This window comes from Ranitomeya variabilis, chromosome 2 (genome assembly GCF_051348905.1).
Source record: "Ranitomeya variabilis isolate aRanVar5 chromosome 2, aRanVar5.hap1, whole genome shotgun sequence".
Lineage (NCBI taxonomy): Eukaryota > Metazoa > Chordata > Amphibia > Anura > Dendrobatidae > Ranitomeya > Ranitomeya variabilis.
Window position 1 is genome coordinate 119,707,961 of NC_135233.1, and position 13,909 is coordinate 119,721,869.

Genomic DNA, 13,909 nt, shown 5'->3' on the forward strand with positions numbered 1-13,909 from the left:
TTCTCGGATCCACATCCGCATCTAAACTGCAGATCTTTTTTACATCTGCGGTTTTGCTGCAGATGTGCCCGACTCAATGAAAGTCTAAAGGTGCATAAACGCTGCAGTTTGGCACAAAAGAAGTGACATGCTCCGGAAAAAAAAAGCTGCGTTTCGGTGCGGCCTTTTCCGCAGCATGTGCACAACAAGTCTGCGGCTCCCATAGGCTTACAATGGTTGTGCACTACACTGCGGATTTGATGCAAATGTGTGCGGCAAAAAATGCTGCGGATCTGCAATCAAATCCGCAACTTGTGCACACAGCCTTAGCATTTAGTGAACCTAGCAAAAAAGCCAAGCAAAAAACAAGTGTGGGATTGCGCTTTTTTTGCAATTTCATCGCACTTTGACTTTTTTTCACACTTTCTGTTACACGACATGCTAAAACCAATGATGTCGTTCAAAAGTAGAACTTGTCCCGCTGAAGATAAGCCCTCACATGGCCACATTGGCGGAAACATTATGGCTCTGGAAAGAAGGGGAGCGATAAATGAAAAAAGCTCCAGGGGTGAAGGGGTTCAGAAACATGGATATGGACATATCTATGGAAATAGACTTAGATATATCTGTATGTATCTTTCTATCCATCCCATATCTATCTATCTATCTATCTATCTATTTGTTTTCTATCTATCTATCTATCTATCTATCCATCTATCCGTGTGTAATGGAGTGTGGGTTGGACAAATGTAAAAAAGGAGGTTGGACAGAAATGACATCACAAATCTTTTTGAAGATAGAGGAGGGAGAGGAGGGCGGGGTTGGGGTGTGTTTTGGAGTGGGTGTGGTAGGTTTGGGCTTAGAAGCCTGTGCAAAGCATCATGAAACTTGTAGTATTAGAGCACAATAACTCAGGAGAAAGGAAGTTGTCGATTAACCCCATGAGAGCTGGATCCAGCACTGAAGATGTGCTGCTACAGCATGATAAAAGGTAATATTGCTAAAATAAAGACAGTGGGTGTTTTCAGTGGCACATAATAGCAAGATTTATGAAAAAAAAAATGTTTATTGTAGTGGACAACTTCTTTAAAGATATGACAAGAAACCACATACAGTGACTTGAAAAAGTATTCAAAAACTGTGAACTTGTCCACACTTTTTCATGTTACACCCACAAACTTAAATGTACAGTATTTTATTGGGATTTTATGTGACATGCCAACACAGAGAAGCAAGCATTTGTCAAGTGTAAAGGAAATGATGATACATAGTTTTCTAAATATTTTAAAAATATAAATCTGAAAATTGTGACTTGTAATTATTTTCAGCCCCCTGAGTCAATACTTTGTGTGACCCCCTTTTGCCACAATTACTTCTGCAAATCTTTTGGGGTATGTCTCTACTAGCTTTGGCAATTTTTTCCTATTCTTCTTTGCAATTTAGCTCAAGCTCAGTGAGATTAGATGGAGAGAATTTGTGAAGAGCAATTGGTGCAATTAACTGGGACGATATCCTGAGACACAAAAATACACAAAGTAAATGGGAGACGTTTATTAGCATCCTGGATAGGACCTGTGCACAGTATATACCGTATGGGAATAAACATACTAGAAATAGGAGGAAACCAATATGGCTAAATAGAGCTGTTAGGGGCGCAATAAGGAACAAAAAGAAAGCATTTAGAGAATTAAAGGAAGTAGGTAGTGATGAGGCATTAAATAAATACAGAAAATTAAATAAATTCTGTAAAAAGCAAATCAAGGCAGCAAAGATTGAGACAGAGAGACTCATTGGCAGAGAGAGTAAAAATAATCCCAAAATATTCTTTAACTATATAAATAGTAAGAAACTAAAAAATGACAGTGTTGGCCCCCTTAAAAATAGTCTGGGTGAAATGGTGGATGAGGATGAGGAAAAAGCCAATCTGCTAAATGACTTTTTTTCATCAGTATTTACAAAAGAAAATCCCATGGCAGCCAATATGACTAGTGATAAAAATTCCCCATTAAATGTCACCTGCTTAACCCAGCAGGAAGTACAGCGGCGTCTAAAAATCACTAAAATTGACAAATCTCCGGGCCCGGATGGGATACACCCCCGAGTACTGCAGGAACTAAGTACAGTCATTGATAGACCATTATTTTTAATCTTTAAAGAGTCCATAATAACAGGGTCTGTACCACAGGACTGGCGTATAGCAAATGTGGTGCCAATATTCAAAAAAGGGGCAAAAACTGAACTCGGTAATTATAGGCCAGTAAGTTTAACCTCTACTGTGGGTAAAATCCTGGAGGGCATTCTAAGGGATGCTATACTGGAGTATCTGAAGAGGAATAACCTCATGACCCAGTATCAGCACGGGTTTACTAGGGACCGCTCATGTCAGACTAATTTGATCAGCTTCTATGAAGAGGTAAGTTCCGGACTGGACCAAGGGAACCCAGTGGACGTAGTGTATATGGACTTTTCCAAAGCTTTTGATACGGTGCCACACAAAAGGTTGATACATAAAATGAGAGTAATGGGGATAGGGGAAAATATGTGTAAGTGGGTTGAGAGCTGGCTCAGGGATAGGAAACAAAGGGTGGTTATTAATGGAGCACACTCGGACTGGGTCGCGGTTAGCAGTGGGGTACCACAGGGGTCAGTATTGGGCCCTCTTCTTTTTAACATATTTATTAATGACCTTGTAGGGGGCATTCAGAGTAGAATTTCAATATTTGCAGATGACACTAAACTCTGTAGGGTAATCAATACAGGGGAGGACAATTTTATATTACAGGATGATTTATGTAAACTAGAAGCTTGGGCTGATAAATGGCAAATGAGCTTTAATGGGGATAAATGTAAGGTCATGCACTTGGGTAGAAGTAATAAGATGTATAACTATGTGCTTAATTCTAAAACTCTGGGCAAAACCATCAATGAAAAAGACCTGGGTGTATGGGTGGATGACAGACTCATATTCAGTGGCCAGTGTCAGGCAGCTGCTACAAAGGCAAATAAAATAATGGGATGTATTAAAAGAGGCATAGATGCTCATGAGGAGAACATAATTTTACCTCTATACAAGTCACTAGTTCGACCACACTTAGAATACTGTGCACAGTTCTGGTCTCCGGTGTATAAGAAAGACATAGCTGAACTAGAGCGGGTGCAGAGAAGAGCGACCAAGGTTATTAGAGGACTGGGGGGTCTGCAATACCAAGATAGGTTATTACACTTGGGGCTATTTAGTTTGGAAAAATGAAGACTAAGGGGTGATCTTATTTTAATGTATAAATATATGAGGGGACAGTACAAAGACCTTTCTGATGATCTTTTTAATCATAGACCTGAGACAGGGACAAGGGGGCATCCTCTACGTCTGGAGGAAAGAAGGTTTAAGCATAATAACAGACGCGGATTCTTTACTGTAAGAGCAGTGAGACTATGGAACTCTCTGCCGTATGATGTTGTAATGAGTGATTCATTAATTAAATTTAAGAGGGGACTGGATACCTTTCTGGAAAAGTATAATATTACAGGGTATATACACTAGATTCCTTGATAAGGCGTTGATCCAGGGAACTAGTCTGATTGCCGTATGTGGAGTCGGGAAGGAATTTTTTTCCCCATGGTGGAGTTACTCTTTGCCACATGGTTTTTTTTTGCCTTCCTCTGGATCAACATGTTAGGGCATGTTAGGTTAGGCTATGGGTTGAACTAGATGGACTTAAAGTCTTCCTTCAACCTCAATAACTATGTAACTATGTAACTATGTAATTTTCAAGCCTTGCCAAAAGTTTCACAGTGGGATTTAAGTCTGGACTGTGACTGGGCCATTAACACACATGAATATTGTGAGGGGTTGACTCACTCAGCGGCTTTCAGAGGTAGACACAAAAACATTTCTTGGGTAAATCATCTGCTGGTTTATTTTGAGGCAGCATAAACCGTGGCACGGTTTAACAGAATAAGCAAGTCCTATCTAGCATAATGGCAAAACAAAACATAAAGTATACAAAGTCCTTATATGGGCAGGATTCGCCCGCAGAGGACACCACAGGTCTTCAGCTCCACTTGGAGCTACTGTCTGGAGACATTTCTCTCCAAACACGCATCACAGAAAAAAAACAGTGGCTGCACATTTAACTCCCCAGCCACTCCCTTGAGGTGGAGATATGGTGAGTAGGCATCCCGCCCATCTCTCACCTACTCACTAAAAATCCAACCCTCGTAATGTCTGGTTAACCCCTTCAGCACCTACTGTAGTATGCTGGGGAGAAACGTATGAGTTTCACATTATGGAAGAAAGCAATCATCGTGACACATATGTCACATGTGACGTCATGGAAGGTCCTTCTCGCAAGGCCTGTGATCACGTCGTGGTCACATGACCGTGACGTCATGGAAGGTCCTTCTGGCATACCATCCTGGGACTGGAAGCTGCCGCCTGCAGTCGTCACAGCCATGTGACCGCGACGTCATCACAGGTCCTGCGCGAGAAGGACCTGCCATGACATCACGGTCATGTGACCGTGACGTCATCACACCCTTGGACTGGAAGCTGACGCCTGCACCGCGCACAGGGCCTGGACTTCAACGTGCCTTCGGAGGGTGAGTATATGTTTATTTTTTATTTTAACTCTGTATACTACGTGGCTCTGTGCTGTATACTACGTGGCTCTGTGCTGTATACTACGTCGCTGTGCAATATACTATGTGGCTGGGAAATATACTACGTATGTGGCTGGCCAATATACTACGTGACTGGGCAATATACTATGTGGCTGGGCAATATACTATGTGACTGGGCAATATACTACGTGACTGGGCAATATACTACGTGGCTGGGCAATATACTACGTGGCTGTGCAATATACTACGTGGCTGGGCAATATACTACGTAGCTGGGCAATATACTACGTGGCTGGGAAATATACTACGTATGTGGCTGGCCAATATACTACGTGACTGGGCAATATACTATGTGGCTGGGCAATATACTATGTGACTGGGCAATATACTACGTGGCTGTGCAATATACTACGTGGCTGGGCAATATACTACGTGACTGGGCAATATACTACGTGGGCTGTACAATATACTACGTGGCTGGGCAATATACTACGTGGTTGGGCAATATACTACGTGACTGGGCAATATACTACGTGGCTGGGCAATATACTACGTGGCTGTGCAATATACTACGTGGCTGGGCAATATACTACGTAGCTGGGCAATATACTACGTGGCTGGGCAATATACTATGTGGCTGGGCAATATACTACGTGGACATGCATATTCTAGAATACCCGATGCGTTAGAATCGGGCCACCATCTAGTATATATATATATATATATATATATATATATATATATATATATATATATATATATATATACAGTACAGACCAAAAGTTTGGACACACCTTCTCATTTAAAGATTTTTCTGTATTTTCATGACTATGAAAATTGTACATTCACACTGAAGGCATCAAAACTATGAATTAACACATGTGAAATGTTATACTTAACAAAAAAGTGTGAAACAACTGAAATTATATCTTATATTCTAGGTTCTTCAAAGTAGCCACCTTTTGCTTTGATGACTGCTTTGCACACTCTTGGCATTCTCTTGATGAGCTTCAAGAGGTAGTCACAGGGAATGGTCTTCCAACAATCTTGAAGGAGTTCCCAGAGATGCTTAGCACTTATTGGCCCTTTTGTCTTCACTGTGTGGTCCAGCTCACCCCAAACCATCTCGATTGGGTTCAGGTCTGGTGACTGTGGAGGCCAGGTCATCTGGCGTAGCACCCCATCACTCTCCCTCTTGGTCAAATAGCCCTTACACAGCCTGGAGGTGTGTTTGGGGTCATTGTTCTGTTGAAAAATAAATGATGTTAAACTAAACGCAAACCGGATGGAATAGCATGCCACTGCAAGATGCTGTGGTAGCCATGCTGGTTCAGTATGCCTTCAAGTTTGAATAAATCCCCAACAGTGTCATGAGCAAAGCACCCCCACACCATCACACCTCCTCCTCCATGCTTCACGGTGGGAACCAAGCATGTTGAGTCCATCTGTTCACCTTTTCTGCGTCTCACAAAGATACGGTGGTTGGAACCAAAGATCTTAAATTTGGACTCATCAGACCAAAGCACAGATTTCCACTGGTCTAATGTCCATTCCTTGTGTTATTTAGCCCAAACAAGTCTCTTCTGCTTGTTGCCTGTCCTTAGCAGTGTTTTCCTAGCAGCTATTTTACCATGAAGGCCTGCTGCACAAAGTCTCCTCTTAACAGTTGTTGTAGAGATGTGTCTGCTGCTAGAACTCTGTGTGGCATTGACCTGGTCTCTAATCTGAGCTGCTGTTAACCTGCGATTTCTGAGGCTGGTGACTCGGATAGACTTATCCTCAGAAGCAGAGGGGACTCTTGGTCTTCCTTTCCTGGGGCGGTCCTCATGTGAGCCAGTTTCTTTGTAGCGCTTGATGGTTTTTGCAACTGCACTTGGGGACACTTTCAAAGTTTTCCCAATTTTTCAGATTGACTGACCTTCATTTCTTAAAGTAATGATGGCCACTCATTTTTCTTTACTTAGCTGCTTTTTTCTTGCCATAATAGAAATTCTAACAGTCTATTCAGTAGGACTATCAGCTGTGTATCCACCAGACTTCTGCACAACACAACTGATGGTCTCAACCCCATTTATAAGGCAAGAAATCCCACTTATTAAACCTGACAGGGCACACCTGTGAATTGAAAACCATTCCCGGTGACTGCCTCTTGAAGCTCATCAAGAGAATGCCAAGCGTGTGCAAAGCAGTAATCAAAGCAAAAGGTGGCTACTTTGAAGAACCTAGAATATAAGACATAATTTCAGTTGTTTCGCATTTTTTTGTTAAGTATATAATTCCACGTGTTAATTCATAGTTTTAATGCCTTCAGTGAGAATGTACAATTTTCATAGTCATGAAAATACAGAAAAATCTTTAAATGAGAAGGTGTGTCCAAACTTTTAGTCTGTACTGTATATACAGTGGGTACGGAAAGTATTCAGACCCCTTCAAATTTTTCACTTTTTGTTTCATTGCAGCCATTTGGTAAATTCAAAAAAGTTCATTTTTTTCTCATTAATGTACACTCTGCAACCCATCTTGACGTAAAAAATTTTTGTAATTTTTGCAAATTTGTTAAAAAAGAAAAACTGAAATATCACATGGTCATAAGTATTCAGACCCTTTGCTCAGCATTGAGTAGAAGCACCCTTTTGACATAGTACAGCCATGAGTCTTCCTGGGAATGATGCAACAAGTTTTTCACACCTTGATTTGGGGTTGCTCTGCCATTCTTCCTTGCAGATCCTCTCCAGGTCTGTCAGGTTGGATGGTAAACATTGGTGGACAGCCATTTTCAGGTCTCTCCAGAGATTCTCAATTGGGTTTAGGTCAGGGCTCTGGCTGGGCCAGTCAAGAATGGTCACAGAGTTGTTCTGAAGCCACTCCTTTGGTATTTTAGCTGTGTGCTTAGGGTCATTGTCTTGTTGGAAGGTGAACCTTCGACAAGTCTGAGGTCCCAAGCACTCTGGAAGAGGTTTTCATCCAGGATCTCTCTGTACTTGTCCGAATTCATGTTTCCTTCAATGACAATCTGTCGTCCTGTCCCTGCAGCTGAAAAACACCCCCATAGCATGATGCTGCCACCACCATGTTTCACTGTTGGGTTTGTATTGGGCAGGTAATGAGCAGTGCCTGGTTTTCTCCACACATACCACTTAGAATTATCACCAAAAAGGTCTATCTTCATCTCATCAGACCAGAGAATCTTATTTCTCATAGTCTGGGAGTCCTTCATGTGTTTTTTAGCAAACTCTATGAGGGCTTTCATATGTCTTGCACTGAGGAAAGGCTTCCATCGGGCCACTCTGCCATAAAGGCCCGACTGGTGGAGGGCTGCAGTGATAGTTGACTTTGTGGAACTTTCTCCCATCTCCCTACTGCATCTCTGGAGCTCAGCCACAGTGATCTTGGGGTTCTTTTTTACCTCTCTCACCAAGGCTCTTCTCCCATGATTGCTTAGTTTAGCTGGACGGTCAGGTCTAGGAAGACTTCTGGTGGTCCCAAACTTCTTCTATTTAAGGATTATGGAGGCCACTGTGCTCTTAGGAACCTTTAGTACTGCAGAAATTATTTGCTAACCTTGGCCAGATCTGTGCCTTACCACAATTCTGTCTGAGCTCCTTGGCCAGTTCCTTTGACCTCATGATTCTCATTTGGTCTGACATGTACTGTGAGCTGTGAGGTCTTATATAGACAGGTGCATGCCTTTTCAAATCAAGTCCTATCAGTTTATTTAAACACACCTGAACTCCAATGAAGGAGTAGAACCATCTCAAGGAGGATTACAAGCAAATGAACAGCATGTGACTTAAATATGAGTGTCTGAACAAAGGGTCTAAATATTTCTGACCATGTGATATTTCAGTTTTTCTTTTTTATTACATTTGCAAAAAAATCTACATTTCTGTTTTTTTTTCCAGTCAAGATGGGGTGTAGAGTGTACATTAATGTGAAAAAAAAATAACCTTTTTGACCAAATGGGTGCAATGAAACAAAGAGTGAAAAATTTAAAGGGGTCTGAATACTTTCCATTCCCACTGTATATATATAACTAATTTGAAATTGCTTTTGCAATTGATTTTGCCCGTGTCATTAAGAAAGTTCCAATATAGTCATTTGCATTGAAGCATATATACGGCACTCACCAAGTCCTGCTTCATCCATAAAATCCAATTATTTAGATATAAAGTGCATACAGGATATAATCCAAGTGTACACGTAACGATCGTTTCACATCTTCAGACACATCCTCAAAGCTTTAAAAGAGTGCAAAGGCCCATAACTCTGGACGAAGCGATGAGAAATGTCTTTCAATCCAGCAATCGAATTAAAAGAAAAAAATTCTTTATTGTGACTTCATTAAAATAGTAGCATAGGCATAGAACAGCATCTGACGCATTTCGAGTCTGGCTGACTACTAAAATATTTTTCTATGCCCATGCTGCTATTTCAGTGAAGTCACAACAAATAATTTTTTGCTTTTAATTCGCTTTGCTGGATTGAAAAAAACGTTATCATCACTTCGAACAAAGCTGGTTGATACTTTACAAGTCTTATTCGTGCACAAAGGAGTGGATTGCCCAGAAACCAGATTGAACATACATATATTGGATAGAGTGAGCCATAGCCACAAATTCCTGTATCTGCCAAACCATATGGCGGATACAAAAGAAAATTGATTACTCAGAGGAGTAGCGTAGATGAATTAACAGCAAAAAAAGGCAACAGTTGACTTGGTGACAGGTCCTCTTTAAAGCAGATCTGTGTCCTGATTCTAGGGCATGTTTGTTGGTGTGATATTAATATCACAATGACATGTTCTAAAAACCATCACTAATGATGGACGGTGAATGTGGTCAAGTTAAAGTAAACCAGGTTTTGATTTTTGCCAACGGTCTTAATACAGTTGCGTAAATTTGGGAGTTGCAAACCCAACTACATGTGTGCACCTAAAGTTGCCTTAGACTTATTTTTTAGATCTTAGATATTATGCCCCAAGTTCCACTCCAATTTGAGGACATCGCAGTTTTGTAATTTTAATTTAAAATCAAATGGCAGAATGAAGCTACTTTTGTCATTCTTGTAGTGAAACTATTTAATCCAGCTTTCTCGTTTCTGCAGGAGTTGCTGTTTCTAAGGATCGGATGCAGCATACAGCAGACGTCAAATCTCTGGACATCAAGGGTGAGTAGTTCCTTCACTTCTTCCTCATGTGGAAAGAAAGAGTCATAGGTTCCACCAAAAATATCTTTACTCTATTTCCCATTCTCATTCCCATCAGCCAAAAGCAATAACAGTGATAAAAAGAAGAAAAGTGGATAGATAAGGGCTCCTGGCCCTGAATTGTCTGGAAAATTAACTCTAATGTCAGTTTCAGTGGGAGCTTGAAAATATACTTAAGAGTGAAGCACTTGGGGAGAAAATATCAGTGATAAACTTGGAATCAAGTACTAGCTTTACTATATTATTGTGTTATATTTCATGTTTTCTTGTGTTGGAGATTTCATAATACCTTGTTATGGTTCTAAGAACTGTTGGGGTGCAGTTGGTTGTTAAACTGGTTGTACTGGAAATTCATGGCAAAGATGTAAAAAAAAATCCTATTGGAAAAATACTACAAGCCGTCAATCCAAAGTCCGAAATGACTGATAACGGAATTCATGAGACTATAGTCTATTGTGAAACAAATGGAGATGAGATGGACTTGTAGTTTCATCTTTTAGCATCCTCTAACCCAAGCATCCACACTAAACTTATAGGGGTATTCCCATCTTCAATACCCTATCCCAATTTGTAGTAGGTGTAACATTAATAATATTAGCAAATACCTCCAATTAGAAATGCAGTATAGTTCTTCTGATTTGCTATGTCGCTTACCCCATGTGCAGGGCATTGCAGTAGCATAGCGATCCATGGTTTTGACAACTCATATAGTGACAGTTAGTTAGTTGTTAATGGATGTAACCATATATACCTAAGCTACCGAAATAACCTGCACATGGGGTAAGTGACAAAGCAAATCTGTAAGGAGGTGGCGGGATCCTCAGCTGCCCCCTCCTTCCGTATATGCCGGACATGTGTTCCCCCTGCAGTGCTCTAATAGTTGGCTATGTATCAATGTGTCTATATGTCTACTATGGAACTACTGTTTACTGTGTTATGACTGTATGTGTACTGTGTGAAGTTCCCTTTAATTCTATGTCTTTGTAGTGTACTGCAATATGTTATCTGTTGCCTATGTGCAGATTAGGGGCAGAAGTGGTTAATAAAAGGGGGCTGGACTAGCAGCCTCAAAGAAGCAGGAAGCTCCTGTTTCTGGAGCAGTGCCCAGGCAGGCTTGCCCGCGGTAGGACATGCTCCCCTGTTGGGAGCGTGTTACACCCCTGGAGGGGAACAGAGCTGCGAATGAACTGTCGGGCAGCAAGAAAGGGCACAAGGACTGTGAGAGTGCCCTCTCAGAGACTGTTAGCTCCTATGAGCCGTTTGGGAGCTTCTGCTGCTGCAGCAGATGCGAATAAAGCAGCATCTTTACCTAGGGACAGCTCAGGAATCACTATTTCTTCCTTCTCATCTTTTTTAAAGTTCTTTATACTATTGGACCCAAAGAGTGACGTGTGCTGCATCCCGAGGTCACCGTTCCAGAATGGAGAGCAACCATGTGACAGAGGTAATCAACTATGACATGGGGCTGTGCCTTAGACTGTCTTTTCATGTGCAAGGGGCCAGGGTGCTCACAGACTGTGACCTAGTGGACTCACCCATGACTACCACCCCATGCCACCTTGTTACAAATCAGAAGAATTATGCTCTATTTCTAATTGGATGTATTTTCAAATCTTCTTATTATTACACCTACTACATATTGGGATAGGATCTTGAAGATGGGAATACTTCTTTAAGCCTATTGGTTAATTGAAGAAATAACTCTATACAGCGCTGTTTTCTTGTTCCATTACATATATTTCTAATACTTTTTTATTTTTTGTTCATACTAGTTAGTGATTTGCTTGTCCTTGATTGTATCTAATTTTGCATCTCAGAGGAATTTGTTCCACATTATGTCATAATGAAAACCTGACTGCATCATTCTCCCCTATGCTGTAACTACTGGAAAATGTAATTAAGTACATTGACATAGACATGTCTAGGAAACAGATAGTTATAGTTCATTTAATGACCATTTACTATTACATTAACATTTAAAATGCCACCAGGGCATTACATATGGGCTTGTATAATTTCCAACAAAAACCTCCTAATATACAGCTCACAGAAGCACAGGTTGGGATTTCTTTACTGTCCCAAGTATCTTTCTAATAAGGACTTTTGGGAGAGGTGAGCAGCCAATAAAGCATTGCCAGAAGTGTTTACATCAATGCTGATTGGCTGAGAGCAGTTAACAGACAGGAACCTCATCACAATGCCCTTCCCTCAGGTCTATTTGATTTGGATGCTAAGTACCTTATCAAGCCTCTACAAGTCTCCAGTAATGGGTACAGTATAAAACATCCACAAATTTTACCCATTTGGGGTTATTTTATAAATTTCCTTGTGATGAACCTGCACCTCACCACCCTGCTCGACGGCACTATTACATGTTCAGTGCACGGTTGTGCCTTTCTCCTAAGCGTCAGTACGGAATCTTTGTGCAGTCTTTTTCTTGCACTGTCACCAGCTTCACACTTGTTCTGAGGAAGGCCATTACTGCTGAAACGTTAATATCAAACTACAAAATGTTTTTGCACTATTATGGACTCACCTTATAATAAACTTTCGCATTTGATCTTTGGAGTGCCAAATTCTTCTTTTTTTTTTATAAACTGCTGAGTGGATTCCTATTTCTGCACCCAGTATATATGGTGTGCCGATTAGCCTCTCTTATTATATCATCTCACTATTACGGCAGACCCACTTTCACCAACATATCTTTCCGCACCCCATGGGGACACGTAAGATCAGTGCTTGGAAGACTTTGAAACAGACACCCCCTGTCCATATGGGCCCAGGGTCGCACGGGGAATGAGAGGATGTGGCACCACACTCGACCACATCTCTGACAGACTGGGAGGCCCCTTTCACTAGCATCAGTGAAACAGCTCCTAGTCAGCCTGATAGGACTGCCACCAGTTCCCTGTTAGATATAAGCATGGGACTATATCGGGTTTATATCAGGATTATGCCTTGGTAGCATGGAAAGTTAAACCGAGAATACAGACGTGTGGATTCGTGTATCGAGATAAAAGAGCAGCCCAAGGATAAATTATTTATTAATCGCCTCAAGGGCACACTAGACAAATCACTATATACCCATGGTTATACATATACAGTGGTCACATATGCAAATACAAATAGTGGTAGTACAAAAGATATAAGCAGATGGGTAATTTCAATTACCGGTTTGATGTTCAAACATGTCGGTGCTGGACCGCAGGGGGCATGGGCTGCCAGCTGGTTCTTAGCTACCTCATAGCACGTTACTCCATGTGGTCCCCACTTTTGAAGACAATCACAAGCATAACAGAGAGAGAGACACCACATGGCCTTACACTGGCCTTTTTTCCCTTTGGGTCACTCCTCTCCAGCCCTCTGGACTAAACCTAAATCCCGTCCTCTTGCTTCTAGCAACTAAAAACGCCAAAACCTAATATGGGTCATAACTAGTGTTGAGCATTCCGATGCTGCAAGTATCGGGTATCGGCCGATACTTGCTGTATCGGAATTTCCGATACCGAGATCCGATATTTTTGTGATATCGGGTATCGGTATCGAAACAACATTAATGTAAAAATGTGTAAAAGAAAGAATTAAAATAAAAAATATCGCTATACTCACCTCTCCGACGCAGCCTGGACCTCAGCGAGGGAACCGGCAGCGTTGTTTGTTTAAAATTCGCGCTTTTACTTGGTTACGTGAATTCCCGGCTTGTGATTGGTCAGGGCGGCCATGTTGCCGGGACGCGGACCAATCACAGCAAGCCGTGACGAAATTACGTCACGGCTTGCTGTGATTGGTCCGCGTCCCGGCAACATGGCCGCCATTAACCAATCACAAGCCGTGACGTCACGGGAGGCTGGACTTGCGCACTTTTTAAAAAGCGCGCGTGTCCAGCCTCCAGTGACGTCCCGGCTTATGATTGGTCACGGCGCCATGTTGCCGGGACGCGGACCAATCACAGTAAGCCGTGACGAAATTACGTCACGGCTTGCTGTGATTGGTCCGCGTCCCGGCAACATGGCCGCCATTAACCAATCACAAGCCGTGACGTCACGGGAGGCTGGACACGCGCGCTTTTTAAAAAGTGCGCAAGTCCAGCCTCCCGTGACGTCAC

At 41.8% G+C, this 13,909-nt stretch overlaps 1 protein-coding gene across 1 annotated transcript in view; it reads left to right on the forward strand.

The window, feature by feature from the left end:
- Positions 1-13,909, forward strand: part of SLC8A1 (solute carrier family 8 member A1) — a 718,740-nt gene that overhangs the window by 122,178 nt on the left and 582,653 nt on the right. Inside the window, exon 2 of the mRNA XM_077282897.1 lies at positions 9,703-9,765. The gene's annotated coding sequence lies outside the window, so the exon portion shown is untranslated. The remainder of the gene's footprint in view (positions 1-9,702; positions 9,766-13,909) is intronic.